The 15,908-nt window shown below is 41.6% G+C and overlaps 1 protein-coding gene across 1 annotated transcript in view; it reads left to right on the forward strand.

Moving 5' to 3' along the window:
* The first annotated feature begins 9,233 nt into the window (after positions 1-9,233).
* Positions 9,234-15,908, forward strand: part of LOC120066563 (zinc finger protein 609-like) — a 79,644-nt gene continuing 72,969 nt past the window's right edge. Inside the window, exon 1 of the mRNA XM_039017989.1 lies at positions 9,234-9,523. The gene's annotated coding sequence lies outside the window, so the exon portion shown is untranslated. The remainder of the gene's footprint in view (positions 9,524-15,908) is intronic.

Consider the following 15,908-nt stretch of genomic DNA (forward strand, 5'->3'; position numbering starts at 1 on the left):
CAACATTAACAATGTTACACTGTATTTCTGATCAATTTGATGTTATTTTAATGGACAAAAAAATCAGCTTTTCTTTCAAAAACAAGGACATTTCTAAGTGACCTCAAACGTTTGAACGGTAGTGTGTGTATACAGTTGAAGTCGGAAGTTTATATACACTTAGGTTGGAGTCATTAAAACCTTTTTTTTCAACCACTCCACAAATGTCTTAACAAACTATAGTTTTGGCAAGTCGGTTAGGACATGTACTTTGTGTATGACACAAGTCATTTTTCCAACAATTGTTTAAAGAGTGCTGACATATAACTACCCATAAACAATATCCCACCTGTGAAAAAATTACTACTACTTAAATATGATCCCCAATTAGAGACAACGATTACCAGCTGCCTCAAATTGGGAATCATATAAATCACCAACATAGAAAAAAAATAAAAATAAAACTAGAACCCCACATAGAATATATAAACTAGACTAACCCCCCAGTCACGCCCTGACCTACTCCACCATAGAAAATAAGGACTCTCTATGGTCAGGACGTGACACCTCCACAAGTCTGGTTCATCCTTGGGAGCAATTTCCAAATGCCTGAAGGTACCACGTTCATCTGTACAAACAATAGTATGCAAGTATAAACACCATGGGTCCACGCAGCCGTCATACCGCTCAGGAAGGAGACGCGTTCTGTCTCCTAGAGATGAACGTAGTTTGGTGCGAAAAGTGCAAATCAATCCCAGAACAACAGCAAAGGACCTTGTGAAGATGCTGGAGGAAACAGGTACAAAAGTATCTATATACACAGTAAAAAAACGAGTCCTATATCGAGATAACCTGAAAGGCCGCTCAGAAAGGAAGAAGCCACTGCTCCAAGTCCACCACAAAAAAGCCAGACTACGGTTTGCAACTGCACATGGGTACAAAGATCGTACTTGTGGAGTAATGTCCTCTTGTCTGATGAAACAAAAATAGAACTGTTTGGCCATAATGACCATCGTTATGTTTGGAGGAAAAAGGGGGAGGCTTGCAAGCCGAAGAACACCATCCCAACCGTGAAGCACAGGGGTGGCAGCATCATGTTGTGGGGGTGCTTTGCTGCAGGAGGGACTGGTGCACTTCACAAAATAGATGGCATCATGAGGCAGGAAAATGATGTGGATATATTGAAGCAACATCTCAAGACATCAGTCAGGAAGTTAAAGCTTGGTCGCAAATGGATCTTCCAAATGGAAAATGACCCCAAGCATACTTCCAAAAGTTGTGGCAAAATGGCTTAAGGACAACAAAGTCAAGGTATTGGAGTGGCCATCACAACGTCCTGACCTCAATCCTACAGAAAATCTGTGGGCAGAACTGAAAAAGTGTGCGAGCAAGAAGGCCTACAAACATGACTCAGTTACACCAGCTCTGTCAGGAGGAATGAGACAAAATTCACCCAACTTATTGTGGGAAGCTTGTGGAAGGCTACCCAAAACGTTTGACCCAAGTTAGACAATTTAAAGGCAATGATACCAAATACTAATTTAGTGTATGTAAACTTCTGACCCACTGGGAATTTGATGAAAGAAATAAAAGCTGAAATAAATAATTCTCTAATTCTCTACTATTATTCTGACATTTCACATTCTTAAAATAAAGTGGTGATCCTAACTGACCTAAGACAGGGAGTTTTTACTTGGGTTAAATGTCAGTAATTGTGAGAAACTGAGTTTATATTTATTTGGCTAAGGTGTATGTAAACTTCTGACTTCAACTGTATATACACACACTATTATATAACAGTTATATGATCTACAGCATGGTCAATCAAGTTATTGTTTCCGATATTTTCGGACTACTAAACAACCATTGATTTAGAACCACTGAGAGTTTCCGCAAGTTCCGAAGAAAGCAGGAGTTGCCTCCACTATTCCAGCACCATTTCAACTTCAACATTCCAACATCATCAAATCACCTATGCTTAGTTTAATACAGTGACAACTAAAAGATAACAAAAACTATTTAGTCCAATCAATATAAGCTAAATGTGAAGTGGCTCTCCATGGTACTGAAATGTGTGTGTGTGTGTGTGTGTGTGTGTGTGTGTGTGTGTGTGTGTGTGTGTGTGTGTGTGTGTGTGTGTGTGTGTGTGTGTGTGTGTGTGTGTGTGTGTGTGTGTGTGTGAGTGTGTGTCAGTGGAGGCTCCCCAGGGGCGAAAGGGGAGGACCATTTTACTCAGTAGATTTCATGAAAATAATGAAACATTAAAAAATTCATCCGTATTAGATACAACTATACTAAATATATTCTCCTGTCAGCACATATCCGATTTAAACACACTGTTTTGCAATGAAGGCCTACAGTAGTCAGTCAATTAGGCCCGAATATATGGATTTCACGACTGGGAATACAGATATGCATCTGTTGGTCACAGATACCTTTAAAAAAGGAAGGGGAGGGGATCAGAAAACCAGTCAATATCTGGCGTGACCACCATTTGCCTCATGCAGCGCGGCACATCTCCTTCACATAGAGTTGATCAGGCTGTTGATTGTGGCCTGTGGAATGTTGTCCCATTCCTCTTCAATAGCTGTATGAAGTTGTTGTATATTGGCGGGAACTGGAACACGCTGTCGTACACGTCAGTCCAGAGCATCCCAAACATGCTCAATGGGTGACATGTCTGGTGAGTATGCAGCCTATGGAAGACCTGGGACATTTTCAGCATCCCGGAGTTGTTTACAGGACCTTGCGACATGGGGCCGTGCATTATCATGCTGAAGCATGAGGTGATGGTGGCGGATAACTGGCACGATAATGGGCCTCAGGAGGGGCTGGCGTGGTCACACGTGGTCTGCGGTTGTGAGCCCAGTTGGACGCACTGACCCCCTTTTCTAAAATGACATTGGTTGTGGCTCATGGTAGAGAAAGTCATATTAAATTCTCTGGCAACAGCTCTGGTGGACATTCCTGCAGTCAGCATGGCAATTGCACGCTCCCTCAAAACTTGAGACATCTGTCACATTGTGTTGTGTAACAAATCTGCACATTTTAGAGTGGTAATGATCATGCTGTTTAATCAGCTTCTTGATATGCCACACCTGTCAGGTGGATGTATGATCTTTGCAAAGGAGAAATGCTCACTGACAGGGATGTAAACTAATTTGTGCACAACATTTGAGAGAAGCTTTTTGTGCATCTGGAACATTTCTGGTATCTTTTATTTCAGCTCATGAAACATAGTACCAACACTTTACATGTTGCGTTTATATTTTTGTTAAGTATAGCTAAATATAGCAACAAAGTTGCTAAATTGTCAACACTGCTAGCTAATGCTAACAACAACATAGTGAATTTTTTGTTGAAGAACCCCGTTCATTGCACAAACTTCTGGGTTAAAGCCAACATCGACGAACGGCTGCTTATTCGAACTGCACAACACAACGAGAAGGTAAGAAAAAACAGGGAAACTGCATTTTGGGGCATGTAAGAGCTTTTACTAGGGGGCACGTTGCTTCTTCCTGAGAATTGTAATTGTTAATAATGGCTCATTATTTAAAATTAACAAGGTCGACTACAGGAGCTTGCAGAGGTAATTGCACGTTACGATGCTTTCCTTATGGACGTTTCTACTGTCTTCTCTGGGATGCCGAAATCAATTCAAAATGATTTGATAACTTCCATTCCATCATCCATTAAAAGTGAGATTAAAAGAGAGGTTGACGCAGCAAATGTCTCTGCATGGCAAATGGATGAAACCACAGACATCATGTATGTGGATGATCAGGGCTTTATTCAGGAACATTCCTTGGGCTACTTTGAAGTGTCAAGTGGGCGAGATGCGCCGTCTGTATTTGACTTTGTGAATTCTGAGATGTCTGAGTTTAACTTCATGGAGAAAATTGTTTCCGAAACCTTCAGTGGTGTGTACTCATATTGTCACACCATACCTGTGTTCTTGGGTTTTGTGTTGCCAGTTCGTTTTGATCATAACACCTACCGACGTTTGTTTCCCTGCTCCTGCCTGTTTTCCTGGTCCTGTTTTCCAGTCCTTCCCGGTTTTGACCGTTCTGTCTGCCCTGACCCTGAGACTGCCTGCCGTTTTGTACCTTACCCCACCGTTCTGGATTATTGATCCTTGTCAGCACTGAGACTGCCTGCCGTTCTGGACCCTTTACACCCTTCTGGATTACTGACCCCTGCCTGCCTTGATCTGTCGTTTGCCTGCCCCTGTGGTTGTTACTTCTACACCATCTGCATCTGGGTCTTACATAAACATGATACATATATGCCAAGGGAAGCCAATCTTCGCTAAAAAAATGTACTAATCAAAAAATCTAAAACATATAACAATGTATATTTTGTCTCTCTATGTTTCATAATTTTCCTTCAATTCGCAAGAGGCTCAATGTAAATGAGAACTTGTTCTCAACTTGCCTACCTGGTTAAATAAAGGTGAAATAAATCAAATAAAAATAACAAATAAATAAATAATAGAAAATCTGCGTTGAGCTAAACTAAGTGAGCTCAACTGTGAATGGTCCTGGTGCAACAAAAAAAAGTGTCAAGGAAGCCAGTTTGGATTTGGCTTTACACCAATCACATAAAGAACATAGTTTACAGGAAAAAAATCTATTTTTGTCATTGTCCTCCGGTGAATGGCTAGCTAGCTAAAATTGGCCCTTTCCTAAATTAACCAATAATGGAGATAGGGATTCGGACTTGTGGTTTTACTTAATTCTCCATACTGGCCAATGATTATAACAGCGATTCTTATCCAACCATAAATTCATACATTGTGCCCCTGGCCTGAGAGGATGGAAGTTCAATATGTAGCTAGATGTACTAGGTTAATGTTAACTAGTTGGTCAGGCACATCGTTGCCCATGAAAGAAAGTTAGGCTTGCGAGCAAGCAATTTAGCCAGGTAGACAACAAAAACTAAAAGCGTGTACTATATGACAGTCACAGACCGTTTCGGCAACATGAAAGATTGGGGCATGTCATTGACATTTCTCTACAAGTAGGGTGAGTCAACATGTTTGTTCTACTTGCACATGCACACACACACACATACTCCCACACAGGTGATCCGAGTGGCTGCTTTTCTTTAACAAGCTTGTTGATTTATCTGATCCCGTTCTCCCCACCAGGTACAATGTGTCACATTCAAGCATCTGAGCCGTTGTGGTCTTGAATCTAGCTCATAGATCTGTCATCCTAATGACTGATTTACAACTGTAAGCAAGGGAAATGTGTGTTCCTGATACAGCCAGTTAATTTAGGACTGCAGCCCTGTGTGCCTGACAGACAGCGCGGCTTGAAGCCTCCGATCTCTGTTCTCTTATTGTGTAGTCTGCTGTTCAGCACTCAAACCATGGTAAGAGGAGAGATGGGGGGAGAGAGAGGAGGGGGAGAGAGAGAGATGGAGAGAGAGAGATGGAGAGAGAAAGGCGAGAGAAAAAGGTGTGATGATGAGTGAGAGAGGAGAAAAAAAGGCAGAATGAGAGAGAAAGAAAAAAACGAGCCCTGCCTTCTTCAAAATGGAAGCTGTTCCTGTGTGTGTGGATGAATCGTAAGCCAGCATGAGTGCAGTGTGCACAGAGCGGAGGAGGCGATGAGAAGATGGAGTGCCGGCCCTGACTGCCGCTCTCACTGTGTGAAAATTATCCCATTAATTCAGTTTCGCCTGGCCTCCCTGTGCCCTCTGCCTTGGAGAGCTGCAGAGATGATTCCCCATAGAATTAGGAATTTGAATACTAGAATACACATGAACCTTCTTATAATGGGATAAAGGTCAGCCATTTTGGTCAGGGAGTTGGTCAACTATGGTTTGCCAGTGCTGTGAAAAGATATTATGTAATAATAATAATTTATTTTAGGAATGTATCGGCACTGTATGTTTGTTAGCTAGCTAGTCAGACAGTTTAAGAGGAATGAATCCATTATCATTCATAAAAAAGGGAAAGTGGTTGCAATCCAGCTTCAATCGCATCTGTCATCTAATCCGTTGTACGAGGTTTTCCAGTCTGGCTTCCGGCCCTTGCACATCACCAAAACAGCTCTGGTCATCGTTACCAACAACCTACAAATGGCTGCTTTGTCAGGATCTTCTAGCATTCACTTCCTCTTAGATATCAGTGCTGCTTTTGACAACGTAAACCACATCATCCTCCTGCTGCGTCTCAGAGAGCACACTGCTGTCTCTGGAACAGCTCTAAACTGGTTCTCCTCCTACCTCTCCAACAGGAAGCAATACATCACTATTGTAGAGTCCAGATCGGAGGAGTCTGCAGTCACATGCGGTGTCCCACAGGGGTCAGTGCTGGGGCCTATACTGTTTTAAACTTGCATGCTTCCTCTTGGCCAAATCCTCAGAGATTATAATTTAAATTTCAACTGCTATACTGACGATACCCATGTCTACATTAACATCAAACCGGACATTATCTCTGCCCTAGCTAAACTCAGCAGCAAGACTAATGCTATGTTTGTTGCGACACCCAAGCAGGTCATCGGTGCTGGAAACATCTGCCCTACAATCAACAGCCAGGCCATCCACCTGTCCTGTTTCATCTCCAACCTAGGAGTTAAGTTGGATCCTTCTCTGTCCTTCGATGCCCAAATAAAACAAATATTTAAAACATAATTTTTCCATCTTAAAAACATTGCCCGGGTCATACCATCACTCTCCCAGCCAGATGCAGAGAAACTCATCCACACCCTCATCTTCTCTCGGATTGACTACGGCAATGCGCTGTTTGGGGGCCTCCCAGCCAAATCACTACAGAGGCTCCAACTAATCCAGAGCAGTGCTGCTAGGGTTCTGGCCAGACCACATCACCCCGATCCTGGCCCAACTCCACTGGCTACCGGTCAACTACAGGATAAACTTCAAAATTCTCATGCTTGTGTTTAAAGCCTTGAATGGATTGAGCCCCATCTACATCAGCGACTTCATCTCAATCAGCAAACCACCCCGCACTCTCTGCTCGCCACTCTCTACTGTTTCAAGTCCCCGAGACACATCTCCAAACTATGGGGGACTGAGCCTTCTACCACTCGCCTATAGAATGCTCTTCCTGACCATCTGAGAGCCGCTCCATCACATTGAACATTTAAAACCGGCCTTAAAATCCACTTTTACAGACTGTAATTTCCGTAGTCCTAACCCCAATCTAAAATGGATTTAGCACCTAGCCCACTATTGCTATTTTGGTAACCCTTTACTTGACACCCAGTGCCATAACACGTTATGACACAGTCATAACCATGTCATAATATGTCATAACAGCTGACATAACTTCTCATAATATGGTTATAACACTGTCATGATACACATATTTAGACCTGTTGTGACATATATTGCGTTATTTTATGGCTGGTTATGACACCTACATAAGAGTGTCAAAACCCAAAAAAACTACCACACAAGGCAAAACATTCCATTACACCATAGCCTATTTGTCAACAGTATAATGTTATATAACATTTTCTGAAATTGACCATATTAAATTATCATTGTAATTGCGCACACATTTATGTCAGACATGCACCTACCTCAAATGCTTTGTTTCTTAAAACTGGGTGAATGCAGGAGCAGATTTCAGGTGCAGGACAAGACACCCTCTATTTGACTGATGACTGACATAAGGGTAAGTACGTGATAATGACACCGGACGGTCATAATGCTTCTTGAAAGTGTCATGAAGTTATTTAAAATATGATGAAAACAAACATGACTGTAAATAATTAATTACAACAACAACAATGGACTTAAGAAACTTCTAGGCAGGGAAAAAAGACATTTGAATAAATTATGGTTTTGACACTCTTATGTAGGTGTCATAACCAGCCATAAAATAACAATATATGCCACAACAGGTGTAAATATATGGGTCATGACAGTGTTATGACCATATTATGACAGGCTCTGACAAGTTATGTCAGATGTTATGACATGGTTATGACTTTGTCATAACGTGTTATGAAGCTGGGTGTCAAGTAATGTGTTACCGCTATTTTACATGCCTTGATTCTAAATGTATGTTGTTTTTATCGTATATATATTATTTATTTTTTCTCAGTAGAGCTTTGTAATGAAACTGTAATGAAAAGTGCTATACAAATTAAATATATTATGATGATTATTATTATTATTATAAATTTTTCAAATTAACTGCCAATATGCAGTTCAAACAATGCAGTAAATCCACAGCCATACACTGGATGAAATCAGTTGATGATAGGACTTAGACAAGTTCTAAATGCAACAAGTACTGATATTGTATCATATAATAAAACTCACAGCTTCCCAAGAAAACTAAAATTGAGACATTTATGGTCTGTTTACATATACGTAACCCTGCACTTTGGCTCAGAACTGGTACCCCTTGTATTTAGCCAAGTTGTCGTTACTCATTGTGTTTTTATTCCTTGTGTTATTATTTTTCTATTATTTCACATTTTTTTCTGTCTCTGCATTGTTGGGAAGGGCTCCTTAAGTAAGCATTTCACTGTTAGTCTACACCTGTTGTTACAACGCATGTGACAAATAAAATGTGATTTCATTTGTACTGTTTTTGGTATTTTACACAATCCTTGGTATCCATAGCTGTACTATCAACCCGAGGAAAGAAACATAAAGACACAATTGCACTCTGCGTACAATCTATAAAGTTGAAACAGAATTCTGAAAATCTTTTTTTTGTTGAATTTATTTGAAACAAACTCAATGTGGATAATATTGTATAAAGTTATATAAAATCAGACATCAATATTTTTTATTTTATTTCTTGTTATTTGTATTTCAACTAAATATTTTGTAGCGTTGCCTTGTTATCTCATATCAAGCACAACATACACGTGTGCATTTTGACAGCCAATTATCATTAATGTAGCTGTGTCTCTTTTTGCTGCCACGTATTTACCATATATATAACCATACTGTTCCTGTCATGCCAATAATCAAATTATCGGAGAGTCATTCCCCAACATTGGAGAGTCATTCACCAACATCCCCAATCCCCTTTAAACTCCAGTTCCGGTTCTTCTCAGCTAGTAGTGTACCTCCCCTAGCGGTTCATTCCACAAGGCTCTCATTCCTGAATTTGCAAATGACTCGTTCTGCTTGTTGGTTACATTGTATTCGCTCCCCTCAGCATTGAAAGATAAACAGCAATTAGATATTAGAGATTCAGCGAAATCAAGTCCAGTAATAAAACTGGTGGAAACCACCGGAATATCGGAATTTACAATTCGGACTACAGAAAGGATGTGCTATATTTCCAACCAGGCTTGAAACTTAATTTGAAATGCCCATCGTAACCGGTATATTTCAATTTTTAACAGGATCTCAACGTGTGATGATGGCTGCAGTCCAGTGAATTGGCATTTCCTTTTCTCTGCTGTTGGGATTTCTTGGGAGCGCGTTGATTGATTTGTCTGTGAATTTTAGCACGTTGGGGGTCATCAAAGTGGTTTTACCTTTACTATCAGGATCTATGGAGTGTACATAAACATTCGTTGGATTGGTGTTGGCAAGTGGGGTAAGTTAACAACATTAAGTTTATACTAGTGTAGGAATGTTTTCTATAACGTTACTTTAGAAACGCGGGACGTAACTAGCGCGCGAGCTAGCTTCCTTAGCTAATGCTAACCTGGAAAGGGCGCTAGCTAGCTAACAGTTAGCTTATCTGGCTAACAACTGCTTTCATGCATTGCTTTGGCGAACCCCTCTTTGTCTGAAGACCCAGGAGGAGCAGCTATTTCAACACAAGCACCCACGAGTTATTCGGCTCTTGTCCTAAAATGGTATTAGCTAACGTTCGCCATAGCTAGCAAATTATTCTAAGAAGTAGACATTTATGAAATGTCCTAATGCAATGTGTGCATTTTAGGGAATAATGTTTAACCGCCATCTATTTTCATCTTAGCCATTTAACAAGCCGTTTTAAAGAGTAACGTTAATTGTTAACATTAGCAACATATATAGCTATTCCTTTCAATTTGCTAGTATGGCTATTCTATGCCAATGCTTGTACACTTGTCCTCTGTTTCCCTAGGAAGTGACTTGATGATATTGCTATCCAACATTAGTTGGCTAACAGGGTGTCTATCTTAAACCAAGCTAGTGTGTGCTTTTAGTAGGTTGGCTCAGCCTTTTGCCAAGAACTTAATGATATGCAGTGTGCGAGAGCATATGTCACAGTATTTGCCTGGACAGCCATGCTACCTGACGCTAGAAGGGCCAGGGTAAGTGGGTTCCTACTTAACGTGTTCCTTTTAGTCGCCTTCAGACTTCTCTATATTTGATTGGATGACTCAAGTCAAGAGGCGTGGTGAAATCGCAATCAACCATCACATTTTATTCAATGCTATATTTTTGTGATAACAATGCAAGGCAATCTGGTTATTGTTACAATCCTGGCTCTCCCAAGGGAACTAGCTTCCTTGTAGCAGTGCTTATGGTTGCAGATTTGCTGTCCTGAGTTTGAGCCACACTCATAGACGTATTTCCCGTATGGTGGGGTTAGTGTAACGAAGCTGACATTGATAAGAGTGACCAATGACTGTTCCCCCAATAATTTGGCCGTTTTTTTTTAACCATTGGCCACGGCTGCTCGGGTTCGTGGCACTCATCGTCTCCCCTGGATTTTTACAGTATAGCGGTGCGTGGGTAAAATCACTGGGGAAGCCAAGCCAGGGGAAAAAATGCCATATTACAACCTATGTGTTGTGGTAATTGAGTTGTTTGCTCTAGAACCTGTTAGTTCATATGCCTTGCCACTATGATATATAGGCCGAAGGCTGAGACAATAAGAAGACACAGTGGCAGAAGAAATTAAACCACACCTTTATTTCATCAAAAACACATAGAGCATCAGAATCAGGATCAGAATCGCCGTTATAATCTTTGACCAACACGGAGAATTAAGTAAAACCACAAGTCCAAATCCCCATATCCATCCATGGCTAATTTAGGAAAGGGAACAATTTAACTAGCTAGCTATCCACCGGACACTCACACACTCAATTACACTCACTTACACTCACGCATACAAACATACAGAATTGATCTCTCTTCTCTCTCTACTGTCGAACTTACTATAATTCAATATGTTTTTGTGTATCTTGGTCTACATGTTTATCTATGTTTCCAACAAGCAATAGGAAGATGGCAGAACGGGGATGTTGGGGAATAATAACATCTTGTACGTGGTCTCGGTTTCATAATCATGTGAAACCTCAATTAGTATGGAAATACTGGGTTGTGTTTTTCTATTAAAATGATGTTTAATGCAACTGTGATGTTGATACAATGTGGATTACAATTATCATCCTGACTATTAAGACTACACTCCCTTCATGTTACACACAGACACTCAACCAAGCAAATTGGCTGGGTTATTATTTATTTGCACATTATAGTCTTGCTCTTAATCACATCCAATATCACACACATCAACCTACTCCGATCTACTACACACATAATATCCTGACTCAATTTTCTAACATCTGTGGCATTGGCTCAACAATCTAATGTAATATATTACAAAAAAATGAAGCAAACTAGATGGAATATGGAGAAAAATACACCAAATTCATCCTGAATCTTCAACACAGGAACGCTATCTAAAATAATTTGCAGGAACTCATTATTATTTCATAATAATAACAATAAAAATGATAAAGTTAACAAATGCACAAAAATATCAGTGCGAAGGCCGAATTACAGAGGAATAATTTGAGGCTATTAAATCCTTTCAGTCTGGAAAATCCAATTTTATTAGTCACGTACGCCGAATACAACAGTGAAATGCTTACTTACGAGCCTCAAACCAACAATGCAGTTCCAAAAAATATGGACAAGAATAAGAGGAAAGTAACAAGTCATTTAAGAGCAGCAGTAAAACAACAATAGCGAGACTATATACAGGGGGGTACCGGTACAGAGTCAATGTGCGGGGGCACCGGTTAGTTGAGGTGGGGGGGGCAATGCAAATAGTCTGGGTAGCCAGTCTTATGCCTTGGGGGTTGAAGCTGTTTAGAAGCCTCTTGGACCTAGACTTGTCGCTCCGGTACCGCTTGCCGTGCGGTAGCAGAGAAAACAGTCTATGACTAGGGGGGCTGGAGTCTTGGACAATTTTCAGGGCCTTCCACTGACACTGCCTGGTATAGAGGTCCTAGATGGCAGGAAGCTTGGCCCCAGTGATGTACTGGGCTGTTCGTGCCACCCTCTGTAGTGCCTTGCGGTCAGAGGCCAAGCAGTTGCCATACCAGGCAGTGATGCAACCAGTCAGGGTGCCCTCGATGGTGCAGCTGTAAAACTTTTTGAGGATCTGAGGACCCATGCCAAATCTTTTCAGTCTCCTGAGGGGGAATAGTTTTTGTCGTGCCCTCTTCACGACTGTCTTGGTGTGCTTGGACCATGTTAGTTTGTTGGTGATATGGACACCAAGGAACTTGACGCTCTCAACCTGCTCCACTGCTGCCCCGTCGATGAGAATGGGGTGTGCTCGGTCCTCTTTTTCTTGTAGTCCACAATCATCTACTTTGTCTTGATCACGTTGAGGAAGAGGTTGTTGACCTGGCACCACGCGGCCATGTCAATGACCTCTTCCCTATAGGCTGTCTCATCATTGTCGGTGATCAGGCCTACCACTGTTGTCATCAGCAAACTTAATGATGGTTTTGGAGTCGTGCCTGGCCGTGCAGTCATGAGTGAACAGGGAGTGCAGGAGGGGACTGAGCACGCACCCCTGAGGGGCCCCTGTGTTGAGGATCAGCGTGACGGATATGTTGTTACCTACCCTTACCACCTGGGGGCGGCCTGTCATGAAGTCCAGGATCCAGTTGCGGAGGGAGGTGTTTAGTCCCAGGGTATTTAGCTTAGGGATGAGCTTTGAGGGCACTATGGTGTTGAACGCTGAGCTGTAATCAATGAATAGCATTCTCACATAGGTGTTCCTTTTGTCCAGGTGCGAAAGGGCAGTGTGGAGTGCAATAGAGATTGCATCATCTGTTGGGGCTGTATGCAAGTTGGAGTGGGTCTAGGGTTTCTGGGATAATGGTGTTGATGTGAGCCATGACCAGCCTTTTCAAAGCATTTCATGGCTATAGACGTGAGTGCTACGGGTCGGTAGTCATTTAGGCAGGTTACCTTGGTGTTCTTTGGCACAGGCACTATGGCGGTCTGCTTATAACATGTTGGTATTACAGACTCGGACAGGGAGAGGTTGAAAATGTCAGTGAAGACTGAAGACACTTGCCAGTTGGTCAGCGTATGCTCACTGTACATGTCCTGGTAATCTGTCTGTCCATGCGGCCTTGTGAATGTTGACCTGTTTAAAGGTCTTACTCTCGTCGGCTGCGGAGAGCGTGATCACACAGTCTTCCGGAACAGCTGGTGCTCTCATGCATGTTTCAGCGTTATTTGCCTCAAAGCAAGCATATAAGTAGTTTAGCTCGTCTGGTAGGCTTGAGTTACTGGTCAGCCCTCGGCTGTGCTTCCCCTTGTAGTCTGTAATGGTTTGCAAGCCCTGCCACATCCCATGAGCGTCAGAGCCGGTGTAGTACGATTTGATCTTGGTCCTGTATTGAAGCTTTGCCTGTTTGATGGTTCGTCGGAGAGCATAGCGGGATTTCTTATAAGCTTCTGGGTTAAAGTCCCGCTCTTTGAAAGCGGCAGCTCTTGCCTTTAGCTCAGTGTAGATGCTGCCTGTAATCCATGGCTTCTGGTTGGGATATGTACGTACGGTCACTGTGGGGACGACGTCATCGATGCACTTATTGATGAGGCCAATGACTGATGTGGTGTACTCCTCAATGCAATCCGAGGAATCCCTGAACATTTTCCAGTCTGTGCTAGAAAACCAGTCCTGTAGTTTAGCATCTGCTTCATCTGACCACTTATTTATTGATCTAGTCACTGGTGCTTCCTGCTTTTATTTTTGCTTGTAAACTGGAATCCGGAGGATAGAATTATGGTCAGATTTGCCAAATGGAGGGCGAGGGAGAGCTTTGTATGCGTCTCGGTGTGTGGAGTATAGGTGGTCCAGAGATTTTTTTCCTCTGGTTGCACATTTAACATACTGATAGAAATGTGGTAAAATGTATTTAAGTTTCCCTGCATTAAAGTCCCCGGTTACTAATAGCGCCGTCTCTGGGTGAGCGTTTTCCTGTTTGCTTATGGCGGAATACAGCTCATTCAATGCTGTCTTAGTGCCAGCCTCTGACTGTGGTGGAATGTAAACAGCTACAAAGAATACAGATGAAAACTTTCTAGGTAGATAGTGTGGTCTACAGCTTATCATGAGATACTCTACCTCAGGCGAGCAATTGCTTAAGACTTCCTTAGATATCATGCTCCAGCTGTTATTTACAAAAATACATATTCCTTGTCTTACCAGATGCAGCTGTTCTATCCTGCTGGTATAGCTTGTAACCAGCCATCTGTATGTTGATAGTGTCGTCGTTCAGCCACGACACCGTGAAGCATAAGATGTTAGTTTTTAATGTCCCGTTGGTAGTTTAATCTTCCGCGTAGCTCACAATGTTATTCTCCAAAGATTGCACGTTTGCTAGCAGAATGGAAGGAAGTGGGGGTTTATTTGATCGCCCTCGAATTCTCTGAAGGCAGCCTGTCCTTTGGCCCCTTTTTCTCCACCGCTCCTTCACGCAAATCGCGAGTATATGTGCCTGTTCCTGAGAAAGCAGTGTATCCTTCGCTTTGGGCTCTTCAGAGTCGTGAAAGGGGAAAAAAAGGATTCTGCTAGTCCATGGTGAGTAATCGTAGTCCTGATGTCCAGAAGGGATTTTTGGTTATACGAGACGGTAGCGGCAACATTATGTACAAAATAAGTAAAAAAATAAGTTACCAACAATGCAAACAAAAAAACACAACAGATTGGGGACACGTAAAACGTCTGCCTTCCTCTTCGGAGCCATCTTACAATGGCTTGATGGCGTGGAGGTATATCAAGGCTTTTTTGATATACTCAAAGCTCCGTTATTAGCTTGTTTTAACTACTCCTATAGAAATGGTTGTCTGTCAGGTACTCAGCAGGAAGGTCTTACTTCACTATTATTAAAACAAGACCCGGGTGATAAAGATCCAGTCCATCTAAAAAACTGGAGGCCTGTTATAGATCAATGTTGTGATGTAAAAATTATACCGAAATGAATAGCACTCAAAATGTTTTACCAGGTATTGTTCATCCTGATAAGACATGTTTTTTTACATGGACTTTACATTGGAGATAATATACGACAACTACTAGAAATAATAGACAAACATAAAACATCTAAGAAGCCAGTCCTGGTGTTCATAGCAGATTTTGAAAAGGCCTTTAACCTTTTCAGACGTAAGTTCCAAATATCTCTACTGGTCGCCCCAACGTGAGTAGTTTTATGCACGTGATGTCATAATGCACTCACTGTTCCAAAATGTGATTGTTACGCAACAGGACAGTTAATCCGTGCTGCCTGCTAATTAACTATAGGCTATGTTTCAAGTTGTCAATTTCAAGTTATTTTCTAACAGTTTCAATTTAGGTGTGTTCCTCCTCCTCATTAATTCACATAGAAGTAGCACATTTCACTATTGTGGACAGTTTATGTTTGAGGCTTTACTGAGCCGGACAAACTTCTCTCTGAGGAGAGCCCAAGCACTTCCCTAGTGTTTCCGTAGATCAAGTATGCAGACATTTGCACAGTCTTGCACAAACTGACACATTTTCTGTCTGGTGCTTGTATTGCCTTCATTGTTGTTTTCCTTACAAATAATAACTGTGTGCTTTCCTATCAAAGTAAGTGCCTTATTTTCTCTATATCGTGTTGTCGTTTCTACAGTAGCATACAGTATGTATGTATGAAGCATAATGTATTTACAGTTTTATTCACATGTTTTCAAGAACTGGTGACAAATAAGAC

This window comes from Salvelinus namaycush, chromosome 21 (genome assembly GCF_016432855.1).
Source record: "Salvelinus namaycush isolate Seneca chromosome 21, SaNama_1.0, whole genome shotgun sequence".
NCBI classification, from domain to species: Eukaryota; Metazoa; Chordata; class Actinopteri; order Salmoniformes; family Salmonidae; genus Salvelinus; species Salvelinus namaycush.